The sequence below is a fragment of the Ailuropoda melanoleuca genome, chromosome 20 (assembly GCF_002007445.2).
Source record: "Ailuropoda melanoleuca isolate Jingjing chromosome 20, ASM200744v2, whole genome shotgun sequence".
NCBI classification, from domain to species: Eukaryota; Metazoa; Chordata; class Mammalia; order Carnivora; family Ursidae; genus Ailuropoda; species Ailuropoda melanoleuca.
In genome coordinates, this window is record NC_048237.1 from 13005080 (window position 1) to 13021457 (window position 16378).

The window sequence follows — 16378 nt, forward strand, 5'->3', positions numbered from 1 at the left end:
GGCTCAGGTCATGATCTCAGGGTCCTGAGATTGAGCCCCGCATCAGGCTCTGTGCTCAGTGAGATTCTCTCTCTCCCTCTTCCTCAGCCCCTCGGTCCCTGCACTCTCTCTCTAAAATAAATAAATATGTCTTTGAAAGAGAAATAATCATTTAAGAAAAGATTGATAGATTTAATTTAAAACATTTTAAGCCCCATGTTGCTGAGATGAGTAAAGACTATTTCCTGTGGAAGTGAGGGAAATACAGCTCTAGACAGGCCTATGGCCTCTGCAACCCAATACAATGTAGACAGTGAAATCCATCCCCAGGAATAGCACAGAAGTAGCTTGTATCTTGTGGGACAAAATATACTTTGGTCAGAAAACAGCATGAGAATATACATAGTACGCCTGAGATGTAATACCATGGTGAAACATTTCAACGAAGTCCAATACTATGATTATAGAGTTTTAAAAATTAAAAGAAAATCTGGTAAAAGATATTGATAGGCAAGGTGACAGAGTGTTAAAATTCTTACTGTATATTAAATGGGAAAGAAAAATATTACTCCAGGATAGAGAATATCACTAACAAATCACAAAAGAAAAGCACAATTGATTATTAACCAATTGAAAAGTTATAATAATCAAATACTTACACTTAAAATAGGATGTATTGTCCCTCTATCAAATTAGCTGACTTTAAAAATGTATAATATCCAGGGTTAAAAAGTTCTGTTGTAGAAGTGTTCTTTTTTGTTGTTGTTTTTTTTCTTTTTAAAGATTTTATTTATTCATTTCTCAGAGAGAGAGAGAGAGAGAGCTCACAAGCAGGGGAAGCAGCAGGCTCCTCTCTGAGCAAGGAGTCCATGTGGGACTCTATCCCAGGACCCTGGGATCATGACCTGAGCCTAAGGCAGACGCTTAACCTGCTGAGCCTTGTAAAATGCACCAATTTGGCAATGCTGTAAGGAGCCCTAGTAAGCCCATTCCCTTTGGCCCAAGACATGCTCTTATGAAAGGCCATCCCAAAGATATAACCTTAAATACACAGGGAACTCTGTAGTCAACATTCTTTGCAGTGTTAAAAAAAAAAGGGGGGGGAATAAACAAAACATCTAATATTAGAGAAGTATTTTGGTAAATTACAGTATTTACTTGTTGGATATTATGCAACAGTTAAGACTTAATGTTTAAAAATCTTATATATATTATATATATAAGATATATATATCTTATATATATTACATATATATAATATGGAAACTGCTTACAGTATGTTACATTTTAAAATAGATTACAAAAGTATATTTATATACGCAACTATATAAAGAAAAAATTGCATAAAGTCAGGAAAGAAATCATTCAAAATAGTAATTTTGAGAGCTACTCTAGCTAAGATGAGTTTCAATTTGGGTAAGGAAGATCTCGTTGAGTTACTTGAATTTTTTTCTTTTTTTTTTTTAAGAAACATGCATTTCCGTTATAATGAAAAAGAACTAAATGTATAAAAGGAAGGTACCATGAGCCCTCCCTGTTGGCTGGGATTTGGTTATCTGATTTATTCCTGCTGGCTGAGAAGGGCTCATTTATAGTCATTTGATTCTGCATTTCTCAAGCTTTTATTCAAATGTTCTCCAAAAGATCAGAACTGAAGATGTTATATGGGGATTTAGGGGGTTACAGGGAGGGGGTGCAGGAGCAGGATCCATGTGAAAACTAAGAGAAATTAAAACTTGAGGGCGACAGGCAAGATGGGAAAGGAAGCAGCTGCTGTGACTTTACATTCTCAGTAGAAAGAAATACTGAAAATAACTCGAGCCATAGTCATATATTGCATATTCAAAAATATTGCTTGAGCACCTAACTGGAAACATAGAGTGGAGAAGACACAGGCCCTGCTCTCCAAGAGGGACACAAATAGAGAGAAACAGGTCTGGCACAGTGTGCCGGTCGCCATGATGACGCTGAGCAGGAGAAACGAGGGCACGGAACGACGCCTGGAGCATGACGACACTGACGTAAATGAGCGTAAAACCAACACTGCCAAAAACCGGTACTAAGCGCTGCTCGTGAATAAATGTAAGTGTATAAAAGTAAATAAAATGGATCTGGAGGCTACGCAGCAAATTCAGGAGAGTGCTACCTCTACAGAGACGAGAGGAAGGATAGGAATGGGCCCAGGGGTAATAGTTAAAAAGGACTTTTAAAAAATTCTTTGTCAAATCCCCCTTCGTCCTGACAGAAAAAAAAGTATTGCCAGTAAATATCACACAATGCGGTAATTCTCGGGGGTGGGGGAGAAATGCTTTGGTTGAGATATGTACCAATGTGGGAAGATGGAAGGAGGAGGGGTTAGGAATGCTGTGGAGATTGGGGAAGGGGGTCTGCAGGCTGAAGAGGGGTCAGCTAGTCCCAGCCAGACCCAGTGAGATCTGTGTTTTCTCACTCCTGGGCAATCCCCCCTGTGGGTGGGATTACAGAGGTCTTTCAGCAGAGGGACCAGCAGAATTGAGGACCTACAGCATGTGGCAAGTGTGTGTGGCTGATAGGGAGGCCACACAGGCAGGACCAGCTCCTGGGGGCCTCGTGCCCCCAAAGGAACTTAGCTGCACTTTGGGGGTACTGGAAGGCTAGCTTTGGGGCTATGTGAAGGTGAACTGGGAGAGGAAGTTACCTTAGGAGACAGGGACCATCCTGAAGTGCCTGGAAACCCAGTGGTCAGCCCACGACTCACCCACCCGCCCATGGGCAGGCACTGTTGGTCATTGCAAGGAACATCAAATGTGGCACAAAAGTCAAGGAACACAGGATATTTGAGCGACCCTTACAAGTGTGGTAGTCGTGGAGAGCAGCTTCAGGAGAGGAATAGTTGTGGTCAGAGATCTCAACAACCTGGGGAATCAGTGGGATAGAAGCAAGGGCCAGGTGGAAGCTAGTTGTCATTTTTGGTGTCCAGTACCCATTAAGAGCATTCTAACCCCCTTTGGGGGAGATTACCTCATCCCTACTTCCCTCAACAAAAGAGCGTGAAAGAGAGCCAAGGGAGCCAAATTCTCTCCACTCCACCCCTTTCCCTGCCCAGTCAGGACAGGAATGTGGTCTCCACCTGGCCAATGGATGTTCTTGCCTTGGGTTTCAGATCCTGAACAAGTGAGCTGAGGACAGTGCGTGGTTAGAGGTCATTTACAAAAGCACCGCACCTGTGGTGCTGCAAGTCTTGCTCCACTGGCCATGACCTTCTCCTGGCTCTCTACAACCCTCAATTCCTGGCTTTCCCGAGCCTGGTCTTCCCAATCTCTTGCCTATTCTGTGAGCTCTCCACTCCCTGGGGGCTTCCATCAACTTCCCCTTGGCTTAAAATTAGCTGTGGCTGGTTTATGGCTCATGGACACAAGCATCTGCCTAAGACAAGCCCTCATCTGACAGTTGGCAATGGGGAGGCAGCCGGAGTATCCCACACTCTTCTCTTCACGGTACACCTTGTTCCTAATTCATCACCCATGACTCCATCCAGATCTGTGTTTTCTCACTCCTGGGCAACTGCGGCTGCTTCCCAGCTGGTGTCCCTTACAGCTCACTATACATCCTAAGCCCTGGTAAGTGTTACTGGAGCCCTTTAACCTGCGACTTCCCTGCTCAAGAACCTGGTGTGACTCCCTATTGCCTGTAGGTCAAGTCTAAACATCCATATCCTCCTTTAATCTGGTCCCGCCCCTGCCATCTGACCAGAGAAGCCCTGTGTACTCCATGAGGGGCTCCAAGTGGGCACCCGCCTTGGCACGTCCCCTGCTGCTGTCCCTTCTTGTCTGTCCAAACTATGGCAAGAATTTGGCTCTGTGGAACTGGTTCGGTGTTCCTAGAAACTTGTCTTGGGTTGGGGCAGTTACCCTCCCTGGGCCACTGCTGCTGTCCTCTAGAGAAGGCCCGGGATAGGTCAGGTGGTCATTGACGGTTCCTTACGGTTTCCAACTGAACCAATACTATGCAAAGCCGCCCTCCGCTCACTGTGGTTTACCCCTTTCCGTCCTGAGGCCCAGCCCTGGCAGAGGTCAAGGAGAGACCACCCAAACGCCTCCCTTTCTCTGACTCCTTCCTTCATCATTACAGTCCCATGAGCTGGGTGGCCTTGCACTCCAGAAAAAAGGAGGCAGGCATTGATCCCAGGTCCACAGAGGCACAGAGCTCACTGTTGGCTCCAGTCGCATGGACCACAGCCCGTCTGGCATGCAGAGTCTGGGATCTGGTCATGCTGTAGTCCTCGGGATTCTTTCCTGCAGCCGCTGCCGCCCGGGCTGCCACCTGGCCCTGCATCATGCTGCTGCATGTGGCTTTCTAACCAGTGTCAGTGCTGCGACTTCTCCCTGAAACCAAACTTTCTGCCAGCGCAGACCTCTTGTGAGGTGGGCACGCCCGAGGCTGGCTCTCCAGCTCACAGTGGCCCGCCTTCTGGTCATCGATCTGCCGAGACTCACCCAGGGATTCAGTGCAGGCTGTCAAGATTTGGCAGGCGTAAACGTGCCTCACTTTTGAGATATAATTAGACTAGTCTGAGTTGTCTCCCCGGGAGCGTATGTGGGGCAGGGGTGCGAATATATGTGTGTGCGTGAATGCGTAAGTATCAACGTGTGTGCTAAGAGTGTGGATGTGTGTAAATGTGCGTGTAAGAAAGGAGCAAGATTCACTGAGAGGTTGGCCGGTCTCCATTCGGTGCCTGTCACCTGTGAGCTTGGCAGCCACAGTGGGGCTCTTCTGCCATGTGACAGGATGCACAGGGAGAGGAGCACAGGTGGAGGCCGGTGACTTCTGATGGCCTCACGGCTTCAGGGAGCCTCCAGAGCACCAGCTCCAGGGCTTTGCTACTCGTGGCCCAAACCATGCCCACTGTCACCCTGGGTTATGCTTCTGGGTCCCCTGACTGCCCTTTCTCCTCAGGTGGGGTTTGCGAGGTATGCTCAACTGTAATGTTTTTTAGAACAAATTAAATATGAGAATAGTTTTATTTTTTCCCTGATAATTAAAGCAATGGAGAAATACACAAGAGAACTTAAAAAATCTCTCTGAATTAATGTTAATTTTTTTTAGGTGTGATAATGGCATTAAAGTTACACATTTAAAATACAGTTCTAGGGCGCCTGGGTGGCTCAGTCGGTTAAGTGTCTGACTCTTGATCTCAGCTCAGGTCTTGATCTGATATTTAAGGTATTTAAGACTGAACTTAAATGACTTATATGAACTTATATGTGATGACTGGTGTTTACTTCGAAATAAGATAGGGAAAGGAGGTGGATGGAAGTATACATGAAACAAAATTGCCCATGAGCTGACAACTGAAGCCAGAGATGCCAGTTCATTTTAATATTCTTTCTGCACTTGTATATGTTTGAAATTCTCCATAATAAGTTACAAAAAAACAAAAACAACACCTCACCCTTTAATCCAGCTACCCGGAAATAACTACCATTAACATCTCAGGTGATTTGTCACTCAAATTTGTCATCCGAACCCACATATTATGTTTGGAGGAGATGCCCTAACTTAAAGCAAAAACACCAGCCACTCACATTCCCAGCCTCCCTTCTCAGGCACATGACGGAGACTCCAGCAATCACACCCTCTGCCCACACCTTGAATCAGAGGCTGATAGAGCGCGTTGGGTCAATCATTAGGGCCACAGTGGGTCAGCCAAGACTGCAGTTGTGAGCTCACTAACTTTTCTCCTCCTGGATTCTGAGGGCTCCCCAAAATCCTTATTACAAATTTTTTTTTAAAGATTTATTTATTTACTTGACACAGAGAGAGAGAGAGAGAGCACAAGTGGGGGGAGCAGGAGAGGGAGAAGCAGGCTCCTCACTGAGCAGGGAACCCGATGTGGGGCTCAATCCCAGGATCCTGGGATTATGACCTGATCTGAAGGCAGATGCTTAACTGACTGAGCCACCCAGGTGCCCCCTTTTTATTTATTTATTTTTTAAGATTTTATTTCTTCTCACAAATCTTTTCTGCCTAAATTATCCAGAATTAGTTTCTTTTGCTCAAACTAAAAATCCTGGTGGGCAGAATATTTTAGTACAGTTTTTTGCTTACTGACAAGATTATACTATACAAACTGCTCGGTGGGGTCCTTTTTTTTCTTCCACTTACTAGCAGGAGGAAGGTGTCCTTGCAGGTAAACAGACCTTCTCCCTCCTTCATCCTCTCAAACACAGTTAATGCGGCTACAGGAACGAGGCGCTCTCTTTCCCTGCCTTTCGTACAAGTGGGGTGGTGGCAGGAAAGGAAGGGGCTCCATAGTACAAGTTCACTTTCCTCAGAATGAGGCAGGGTGGGGGACCCTGGATGGCCTGAGGGTGTGCCTGACCAGCTGGCGCCTCACTGGGCTCCCAGCAAGGCCCGGGAGAGGGGTGTGCATCACATTCCATAAGGAGTTGTGCTTCTCCGCCGAGACCCATCCCCTGAGCTGCCTACAGCCTGGCCCGCTGCTGAGCACAGGAGCAGAAGGTTAACCTTCCCAGGCTGTACAGGGCTGTCAGAGGTCACGAGCCTCCAGGCTTGCCCTCGGGGCCAGGCCCACAACAACCTTCCGTTTCCCACCTTTAGTCCGGCGCCTCGTGGATCGCGTGGATCGTGTCTGCTGGTCCAGCCCCCTGGCAACTCCTGCGAGTCAGGTGGAGCCTGAATGGGCTCCCCCCACCAGGGGACCACGTTTGGAGGCCAAAGTGCGCTGGGGGAGGGTAGAGGCACAAGATCAGGGAGGCTGTAAGTAAGCTCCTTGCCCCAGTTTGTGCTTAAGAGGATCTGGTTCCACAGGTCCTGGGCTTCCCTGAGAGGCAGAGGAAGGAGTGCTACTTGGAGGGAATGGCATGCCAGAGGGACGGTTGTCGCCTGCCTCCGCCTTACTCGTGTGAATAATGCTCATAGCAGGAGCTGTCATCTGCGGAGCTTCTGCTATGTATGGACCACTTTGCCAGAGCTTCAGACACTCCAGCGATGTAAGCATCAGGGCAACTGCGAGACAGCTGTACCATCCCCCTTTACAGATGAGAAACTGGGAAGCCCAGGGTGGTACAGAGTGGGGCCCAGTGTGGGACCCGGCTTGGCATACCCGTAGGCCTGCCTCCTGATGAGGAAAGTGAACCTTTATTACGGAGCCCCTTCCTTTCCTTCCACCAGCCCTCTTGTGGGAAAGGCAGGGAAAGAGAGCGCCCTCATTCTTGTAGCCGCATTCATAGTGTTTGAGAAAATGAAGGAGGAAAGAGGTCTTTATACCTACAAAAAGACACCCCCACGAGCTATTAACTGAGCAGTCCCTCTGGAGGCTGCCTCTGTCATGATAGTCACCAGGGGCGGTGCCCCTTAAAGCAGCGTCCCCGCAGGCAGGCCCCACGGGCGTTTGCTCAAGGGACCATGTTGCCTCCGAGGGTCAGCTGAATGTGGTCTAAACTCAATCACAAATGACCTCGGGCAGCCTTTCCTGGCAGGCCCAGAGGAGGTGGAGTTTTCTCTCTCCTTTGCAGGTGGGTTCCTGCCAGTTGCTGTGAAGAGTGACCTGGGCCTGGAGTTTCTGGAGGTTCTCGCGGGCGGCGGAGGCCTCTCATTTACTGAAGGCCAGTGGGCCAGGACTGCCTCCACAGCTGCGCATGGGTTTATAGGAAACTGTGAGTTTCCTGGGCACTTGGAGCAACTCCGTCAGTTACCTTTCTTTTTTTTAAAGGTAGTAAAACGTATGTAGGTATGTAATCTCCACACCCAATGGGGGGCTCACACGCACGACCCCCGAGACCAAGAACCGCGTGCTCTTCCGACTGAGCCAGCCAGGCGGCCCTGTGTCAGTTACCCTTCACGCTCCTGGGAGGTACTTTTCCAAGGAGGAAATTCTGTAAAATAAAAGTAGTAGCCAATGGTGTCTCAGAGTAAAACGGGCTTGTGTGGCCGCCAGCGCACCTTGAGGTTAACGACAGCAGTAGTGGAAAATGGCCGTGGTTAGAAGCCTCAGACATCTTCAGCAGAGCCGGAGGCTCACCGGGGCCAGAAAGAGAGAGAAAGGGCCTTGGGGGCCCAAGGGGCAGGGTTTCAATCCCAGCACTGCCACTTTTCCTGGCTGTGTCACTCAGACAAGTTGCTGGACTTCTCTGAACCTCCGTAAAATGGGGATCATGATGTCACCTCGCCCTGTAGCGATCCCAGATGGAAGGTGGCTGGCATCTAGCCACTGCCTGAGAAATGATGCCTACTGTGATTATTCCCCTGGGTCCTTGGCAGTGTGAATTTATGATGTGAATTAATGCTTTTAAGGACAGAAATTGTAGCTCAGGCTGACAGGTGAAATCATAGAACACGTAAACTTCTTTTTTGATCGGCGCCTCACTTCCTCTGTGCTCCTTTGTTGAGTTTCCTCTGCAAACTCCCTGTTAGGCCACCCCCACCCCCACGCCCCATTGCTCACGGGTTTCTGTCCTGAATTTTTAATCACTGTAATTTATCAAAATGTGCCTGTCATGTGTCCTCATATTCCTTAGGCCCTTACTCTAGGCCTAATGACTAATCAGACCGGGGATGAATCTACCCTCCTGCCCCTCGTTTTGTGTCTACATTAATGTGACTATTCTTCACCTTCATTCTGGTCACTACTATTCCAAGCTGCTCTTGCCTAGACAAATAACTTGGCTGTTCATTACAGGAATTTCCTGAAAGACCCATCAATTCTTTTTTTTTTTTTTTTAAGATTTTTTATTTATTTAACAGAGAGAGACAGCCAGCAAGACAGGGAACACAAGCAGGGGGAGTGGGAGAGGAAGAAGCAGGGTCATAGCGGAGGAGCCTGATGTGGGGCTCGATCCCAGAACGCCGGGATCACGCCCTGAGCCAAAGGCAGACACTTAACAACTTAGCCACCCAGGCGCCCCAAGACCCATCAATTCTTTAGAGGAAGTGTCAACAGACAGTTCATGCATCAGATGCTTCAAACCCCTTTCCTTAAAAATCTCGCCTTGCTGTTTCCAATCCCAAACTGCTGTATCATGAAATTTCACCAATCCCAATCAAGCCCCTGCACTGAAAGACCTGCTTAAACCAAACTGGAAATTCTCATTGAGATTTGACCTTGCCCCCTCCCCACCACCCTGGGATGCTTTGGGGGCCATGGGGGGAGACGTCCGTGCATAGAGCTCCTCTTACACATCGCTGTCGTATGCATTTGAGACCTAGAAAGTACTGCATACACTGCAGACAGACTCTTTGGTGGTGAATCTGCTGGTGGTACAGTTATTCCCTGTTCTAGCCTCAAAAAGGTGAAAGCTTTCTACTCTGTTTGTCTTGTAAGTCATGTGATACTTACATAGCGATGGTTTAGGCCTCCCCTTCAAACCAGAGGTTTACTCCGTGTTTTGTGGAGAACAACTGAGTTAAATGCAAATACACAGAAGAGTTTAGGGAGCCCCATCCTCCCCTCTCCCACCCCTACTTACCCCTGCAGGCCACACACTGTGGGCCAGGTCCTGCCCTGGCAGGTTGCCTCCCAGGGATGCGGGTGTGAAGGTTTGGAAGGAGAACTTTAAAACCCAACTTAAAATTGAATCAACATGGAACATTTCACCTGAAAGAAGCTCATTCACGAGTCCTTAAAACTTGCATGTGCTTGTTTGTTTTGGGCTTCCCTGAAGATGAATATTAAAATACTGCAAAGTTTAAAACATCTGACCAAAATGTTTAATGTGGCGGCTTGGGTACACCTAGCCTCAATCAGAAGTGAACATAGACCGCACAACTGGAAACTCCTAGAAGGAGAGACATGTCTCACTTCCTTTCATTTAGCACCACATGGACCTTGACCCTAAACATTCAGATGAGCTGAATCCAGGTCCCACACAATTGTTCACTTTACTGAGGTTCCCTAAAATCTATGTCTTACAGCCTCTGCCTTATTATGTAGTTTCTAGGAGACACTCTCCCTTTGACAAGACACATCAGAAATTCAAACCATCCTTAGTAAGATTTATCCAATTTCGGTAGGATATCAGTAATGAATGTGTAAGGACCAGATTCAGAATGGATGAGCTGCAGTCATTTCAGTTAGCGGGAATCTCGTGCATGCGTTGAAGCTGCTTTATACGGGCAAGCTGGGGGTGTGGATCTGGAGTCCACGCAAGCCTGGTGTTGCCATCCACTGACTGTGACCTGGGCTGAGTTTCTGTAATTGACTGTGCTTCAGTTTCCTCATAAAAAATATGAAAATAATAATAGTACCTACCTCACAGGGTGGTTTGAGGATTATAGGAATTCATATTTGCAAACCACTTAGAATAGTGTCTGGCACACAGGAAGCACTATGGACGTGTTTAATAAATAAAAAGTAAATCTATGATTTTATTCCATGATCGATATTGTCAGATCAGTTAGGAAACATTTTGAAAAAAATATTGCACAAACTGAAAATCTGGCAATTTAAAAGATCTTAAAAACTTACCTTTAAATAGTTGAATGTTTTCTGGGTGCCTGGGTGGCTCAGTCGGTTAAGTGTCTGACTCTTGATTTCGGCTCAGGTCATGATCTCAGGGTCATGAATTTGAGCCCCAAATGAGGCTCTGCACTGGGTGTGGACCCTGCTTAAGATTCTCTCTTTCCCCTCCCTCTGCTCCTACCCTCCCCCCGTAAATAAATAAATAAATAAATAGCTGAATGTTTTCCATATAGACTATATTCAATAAATTTTTTAAACTTTAATTCCAGTGTAATTAACATACAGTATTATATTAGTTTCAGGTATACAATATTCAACAATTCCATATATTACTCAGTGCTCACCAAGATAAGTATACTCATAGGTCACCTGGCTGGCTCAGTCCATGGAGCATGCAACTCTTGGTCTCAGGGTTGTATGCTTAAGCCCCATGTTGGGTATAGACATTGCTTAAAAATGAATTCTTTAAAAAAAGAAAAAAGAAAAAGATAAATGTACTCTTAATCCCCTTCCCCTATTTCACCCATCCCCCCACCCACCTCCCCTCTGGTAACTATCAGTTTGTTCTCTATAGTTAAGAGTGTTTTTTGGTTTGTCTCTTCACCCCCCCCCCCGTTCATTTGTTTCTTAAATCCTACACATGAGTGAAATCATACGGTATTTGTCTTTCTCTGGCTTATTTCATTTATACTCTAGATCCATCCGTGTTGTTGCAAATGGCAAGACTTCATTCTTTTTTGTGGCTGAATAATATTCCATTGTGTATATATATCCATTTATCTATTGATAAATTCACACTTGGGCTGCTTCCAGTAAACATAGGGGTGCATGTATTTCTTCGAATTAGTGTTTTTGTATTTTTGGGTAAATATCCAGTAGTATGATTACTAGATCATAGGGTTGTTCTATTTTGATTTTTTTGAGAAACCTCCATACTCTCTCCCACAGTGGCTGTGCCAGTTTGCATTCCCACCAACAGTGCCTGAGTTCCTTTTTCTCCACATCCTCACCAACATTTCTTTCTTGTGTTTTTGAGTTTAGCCATCCTGACAGATGTGAGTTTATATCTTCTTGTGGTTTTGATTTGCATTTCCCTGATGATGAGTGATGTTGGACATCTTTTCATGTGTCTGTTGGCCATTTCTATGTCTTCTTTGGAGAAATGTCTGTTCATGTCTTCTGCCCATTTTTTTTTTTTAAGAGAGAAAGTGTGAGCATCAGTCGCGAGGGAGGGACAGAGGAAGAGGGAGAGAGAGAATCTTAGGCAGGCTCCACACTCAGCACTGAACTCGATGTGGGGCTTGATCTAATGACCCCGAGATTATGACCTGAGCCAAAATCAAGAGTCAGATGCTTAACTGACTGAGCCACCCAGGTGCCCCTCTTCTGCCCTTTTTTTCTTTAAGTGTATTATTTAGGGGCACCTGGGTGGCTCAGTCAGTTAAGTGTCTGCCTTCGGCTCAGGTCATGATCCCGGGGTCCCGGGATGGAGCCCTGCATTGGGCTTCCTGCTCAGTGGGGAGTCTGCTTTTCTTTCTCCCTCTGCCCCTCCCCCTGCTTGTGCTCCCCCCTCTGTCTCTCTCAAATAAATAAATAAAATCTTTTTAAAAAAATAAAATGGATTATTTGGAGTTTGGTGTTGAGTTGTATAAGTTTTTTGTATCTTTTGGATATTAACCCTTTATTGGATATGTTATTTGCAAATATCTTCTCCCAATCAGTAGGTTTTCTTTTAGTTTTGTTTTTTGTTTCCTTTGCTGTGGAGAAGTTTTTTATTTTGATGTAGCCCTAATAGTTGATTTTTGCTTTGTTTCCCTTGCTTCAGGAGATGTATCTAGAAAGATGTTGTTATGGTCGATGTCAGAGAAATTACCGCCCGTGCTGTCTTCTAGGATTTTGATGGTTTCAGGTCTCACATTTAGGTCTTCAATCCATTTGGAGTTTCTTCTTGTGTGTGGTATAAGAAAGTGGTCCAGTTTCATTCTTTTGCATGCGGCTGTCCAGTTTTCCCAACACCATTAGTTGAAGAAACTGTCTTTTACCTATTGCATATTCTTGCCTCCTTTATTGAAGATTAATTGACCATATAACTGTGGGTTTATTTCTGGGTTCTCTATTCTCTCCTGTTGATCAATGTGTCTGTTTTTGTGCCAATACCACACTGTTTTGATGACTCCAGCTTTGTACAGATTCAATAAATTTTTAAAATTAGGAAATACAAAACAATGGCAACATGTAAGGAAAGTTATTCTTTGCTTAAGGTTTTCCCCAATATAGCTTAGTCAACTGCTGGCGAAGGCTTCTCATACTCTGATAAGGATAGTGGGGACTTTGTCATAGGGAAGCAGCTCTCTCTCCCCTTCTTCTCGGTTGAGGCCTGGTCACTGCCCCTCCCACACTCCATGCCAACCTCATGCAAAAAGCTCATTTTAAAAACCAACTTGTCAGCTTCTTAATTAGCAAGTCATCCTTCAACTGCATTTCTTCATGAATGTTGTTCCTTTCTTTGACCTCAGCTAATGACACCTTTGGCCTTGTATTGTGTCAGCCTCCTTCCCTGTTACACTTACTTGTTTTGATGGCAGATTTCTTGGCCTTGGCCAGCAGTGCTCAGGACCCTGCCCTAGTTTCCAGAAGAGTCGTGTTGCCTGATGCTGGATCATCCTCATACGTGGCTGCAGAAGCGCCTGTCCCGGTTTGCAGTGGGGGTTGGGGTGTGTGTGCCAGCAAGCATGGACCTTAAGTAAATAAAACAGCGTTTTATTCAAAATGTCATTCTAAACGCGCTTCAGAGTGTGGTCCCTGGACCAGCAGCACCGGGCTTGTCTAGGAACTGGTTGGAAATGCAAGTAGCAGGCCCGCTGTGGACCAACTGAATCAGAAGCTGCGTGTTCACACCATCTCCAGGCCGTTGGGTGCACACTGGGTTGGAGAAGCTCTGGCTTCAGGCATGCATATCATCTGCCATCAATTCGAAGGCTGGTGGCAAATTCTCAGCCCTGGAATCCAGGATCGCACATAGATGCAAAAATGAATAGCCTATCCCAGCTCCTAAGTTCTGAGCCCAGCTTTGCTCCCTGCCACTTGTCAAAAGGATGCCATGGGACACTTGGAAAGTGGAATAGGAATAGAGAGCGCTGGCCTGGGCGGCAAATAGCCAACCAGGCTGTAATCTCTTATAAAGAGTAGCTCTAGGGGTGCCTGGGTGGCTCAGTCGATTGAGCCGTCTGCCTTTGGCTTGGGTCATGATCCCAGGACCCTGGAATAGAGTCCTGCGTTGGGCTCCTTGCTCAGCGGGGAGTCTGCTTCTCCCTCTCCCTCCCCGCCCCCTTCATGCTCTCTCTTCTCTTGCTCACTCCATGTCCAAACAAACAAACAAGAGCAGCTCTAGGGACCTGGAAGGGTACTGCTTTCTGCAGAGCAACGAAGTTGAGACTCACATCGTCTCACTGCGCTCAGTGTCGGGGGCCCCTGACCGGAGCTCCCATCACACTCTTTGCTTCATCTTGCCCTCCTGGTCTTACGTGTGTTTGGTCGGTTCCCTTTCTGACCTGAGCAAGGAGTCCTTTGAGGCAAAGGCCATGGCTGGTTCCTCCTGGTCCTGGCACAGGCCCTGGGGAATCATAGTGCTTCATAATGTGAATGAATGAATGAGTCTGAGAGTTCCACTTCTCTAGGAGGGAAATGCACCCAGGGGATTTGGTTTTAGGTTCTGTAATACTCCCTCAAAATGGGGAACAGGCCTGGGATATTCTCACCCAAGTACCAGGGTTGGGGAATGTTTCTGGGGCATGTTTCTGACTGGAGTTCCATGGTGACCTTTCTTGCCAAATGAAACCTCAGCGACACCTAAGGCAAGCTGATGAAAACAGGGAGGAAGGGGGGCGAAGGAAGACGCCATCTCACTGACTCAGTTCTCACCGTCAGCACTTCATCACTTCCAGTAGCTACTGAAGTTTCAATGCAAATACCCCCCCCGACTCCCCCCCAGGACCCAGCCTCCCGCACCTCCAGGCCCCACATGAAGGCCTTCCAATTAATTACTCACACGGGAATTTATTCCCTCTTTAAAGAAAACCCTTGCTTCTGGGAGGGACTTGGTACATGTGACCTATAAAGGAAATTTGTCCTGAGAATGAGGCAGGCAGAAGGAATCAAGGAACTAAATTCAAGGAAGTTGCTGATGTGACTCTTTATTTCCCTCCTCCTGTCACTTCCCTCTTTCCCAAGGCTCCCTTACTTCTACCTGTCCTGACAGGACCTTTGGCTTCTTGGAGAAAATCAGAGTGCAGAAAAGGCTCTGTCTGCCGCACTGTTTTCTTTGAAAACTTTTGCTCTTGTTTGCTTAGAAATTTGCCGAAGACTCTGCAGATTAGAATGTTTCGGTTCTAAAATTTTTCTTTCAGGGAACTCCAGGCTCCAGCCACCCAACCAATGGCATCAAGGAAAGAAAGTAGGTTTCAAATAAAAAGAAGGGAAAGAAATGAGGTGGAGAAACAGGAAGAAGGACCTGAGAATAAGAAACTGGGCCCAGTGACCTTGAGATTTATGCAGACAATGGAATCCACCCTGAGGGTTGGGGTCCTGATGAGTAGAAAAGCTGAGGCCTAGAAGTGGGAGGCTGGGCCCAAATGGGTCAGAAGAGACCCCTACCCTGCCAAGACCAGGGAAGGTGTCACCTCTACACAAAAGCCAGTCAGCAAAGAGGCTGAGAAACAGTGCCACATCCCTTTGTCCCACTTCTCCAAACTTCTCAGAGAGCTGGAGTAAGGGAGATGAGCAACTTGGCAGACATTCAGTACCATTACAGGGAAAAAGAGGCACGTGTGACAGAAATGCTAAGGGCATCATTCCAAAGTGGGAAGCCAAGTTTTTAACCTGTGTTCTTTTGGATATGAGGTGACTATCCCCCCCCCCCTCCCGCCGCAAACCCCTCTTACCCGCCTCTGACGGAGCTGAGCCTAGTCAACATTCCTGTGTGAGATCACATAGCCCCTGCACAAGGAATTTCTCTGATGGGCCTGGAGCACTCTGAGGGGGACAAGACTGGTAAAGGGGCCACCTCAGTGCTCAGCTCCAGATGACTGAGGCTGCAGGAGGACGACAGGGCTGGCTTTGACCGGTCGTCCAACCGACGGCAATACGCTTTATATATTGAAAGGTCCACGAAGTATTGGCTCCTTTTTGGTCTGAGAGGAAGGTGATCATCGTATTCACTTGACTTCAACAGCATTTATGGATCCGGAAAGGGATAACATAATGGCAATGTTTTCTTAGGTGTAAGCCAAAGTACAGGGATTGCATTTATATGCCATTCTGTGTCTTATAGGATGCCATGAACTTTCCTTTACTCCTCTTTCTACGTGGGCAAGAAATGTATTTTAGGGATGAAAGCATACAGAGCACTTAAACTCAAATTTCACAAGTTCTTGACTTCTTGCAGAATCATTCATTGGAATTAGCAGACTGAAGGAGCTGGGGCAAAGACTTCTCAAGCCTTTAGTATCATTCACACTACAGCTCGTAACAACAGGTTGATCTAGAGGTGGGATGCAGTTCAAAGCTGTTAACCAACTCTGAAAACAACAGTTGGAAGTTAACCACCTGCCTCTCCTGCAAGGTGACCCCGGACAGGACATTCACGCTGGCCTTGTCTCTCCCCCTGTGAAATACAGGGTGTTGTGCAATAGCTTGCATTTCTCTTTAGCACCATGTGCCTGGCACTCTGCTGTGCTTTAGACGTGTGTTGTCTTGTGCAATCTGAACAGCCCAGTTTATAAGTGAAGAAACGAAGGCTCAGAGGTGGGTACCTGCTAATAAATGTTAGTGCATGCAGTCCCTTTCCTGAGCCCATTCCTTGGGAACTTCCAGTATTAAAGGACTTTCCCAGTAATCTAAAATGTGACTTCAGCAGATTTCTCTTGACCAAAATGATTCCCA

General features: G+C 46.7%; 1 long non-coding RNA gene across 2 annotated transcripts in view; it reads left to right on the forward strand.

Moving 5' to 3' along the window:
• The window catches only part of LOC105239132, a 283627-nt gene that overhangs the window by 13830 nt on the left and 253419 nt on the right, over positions 1 to 16378 (forward strand). The window lies entirely within an intron of this gene.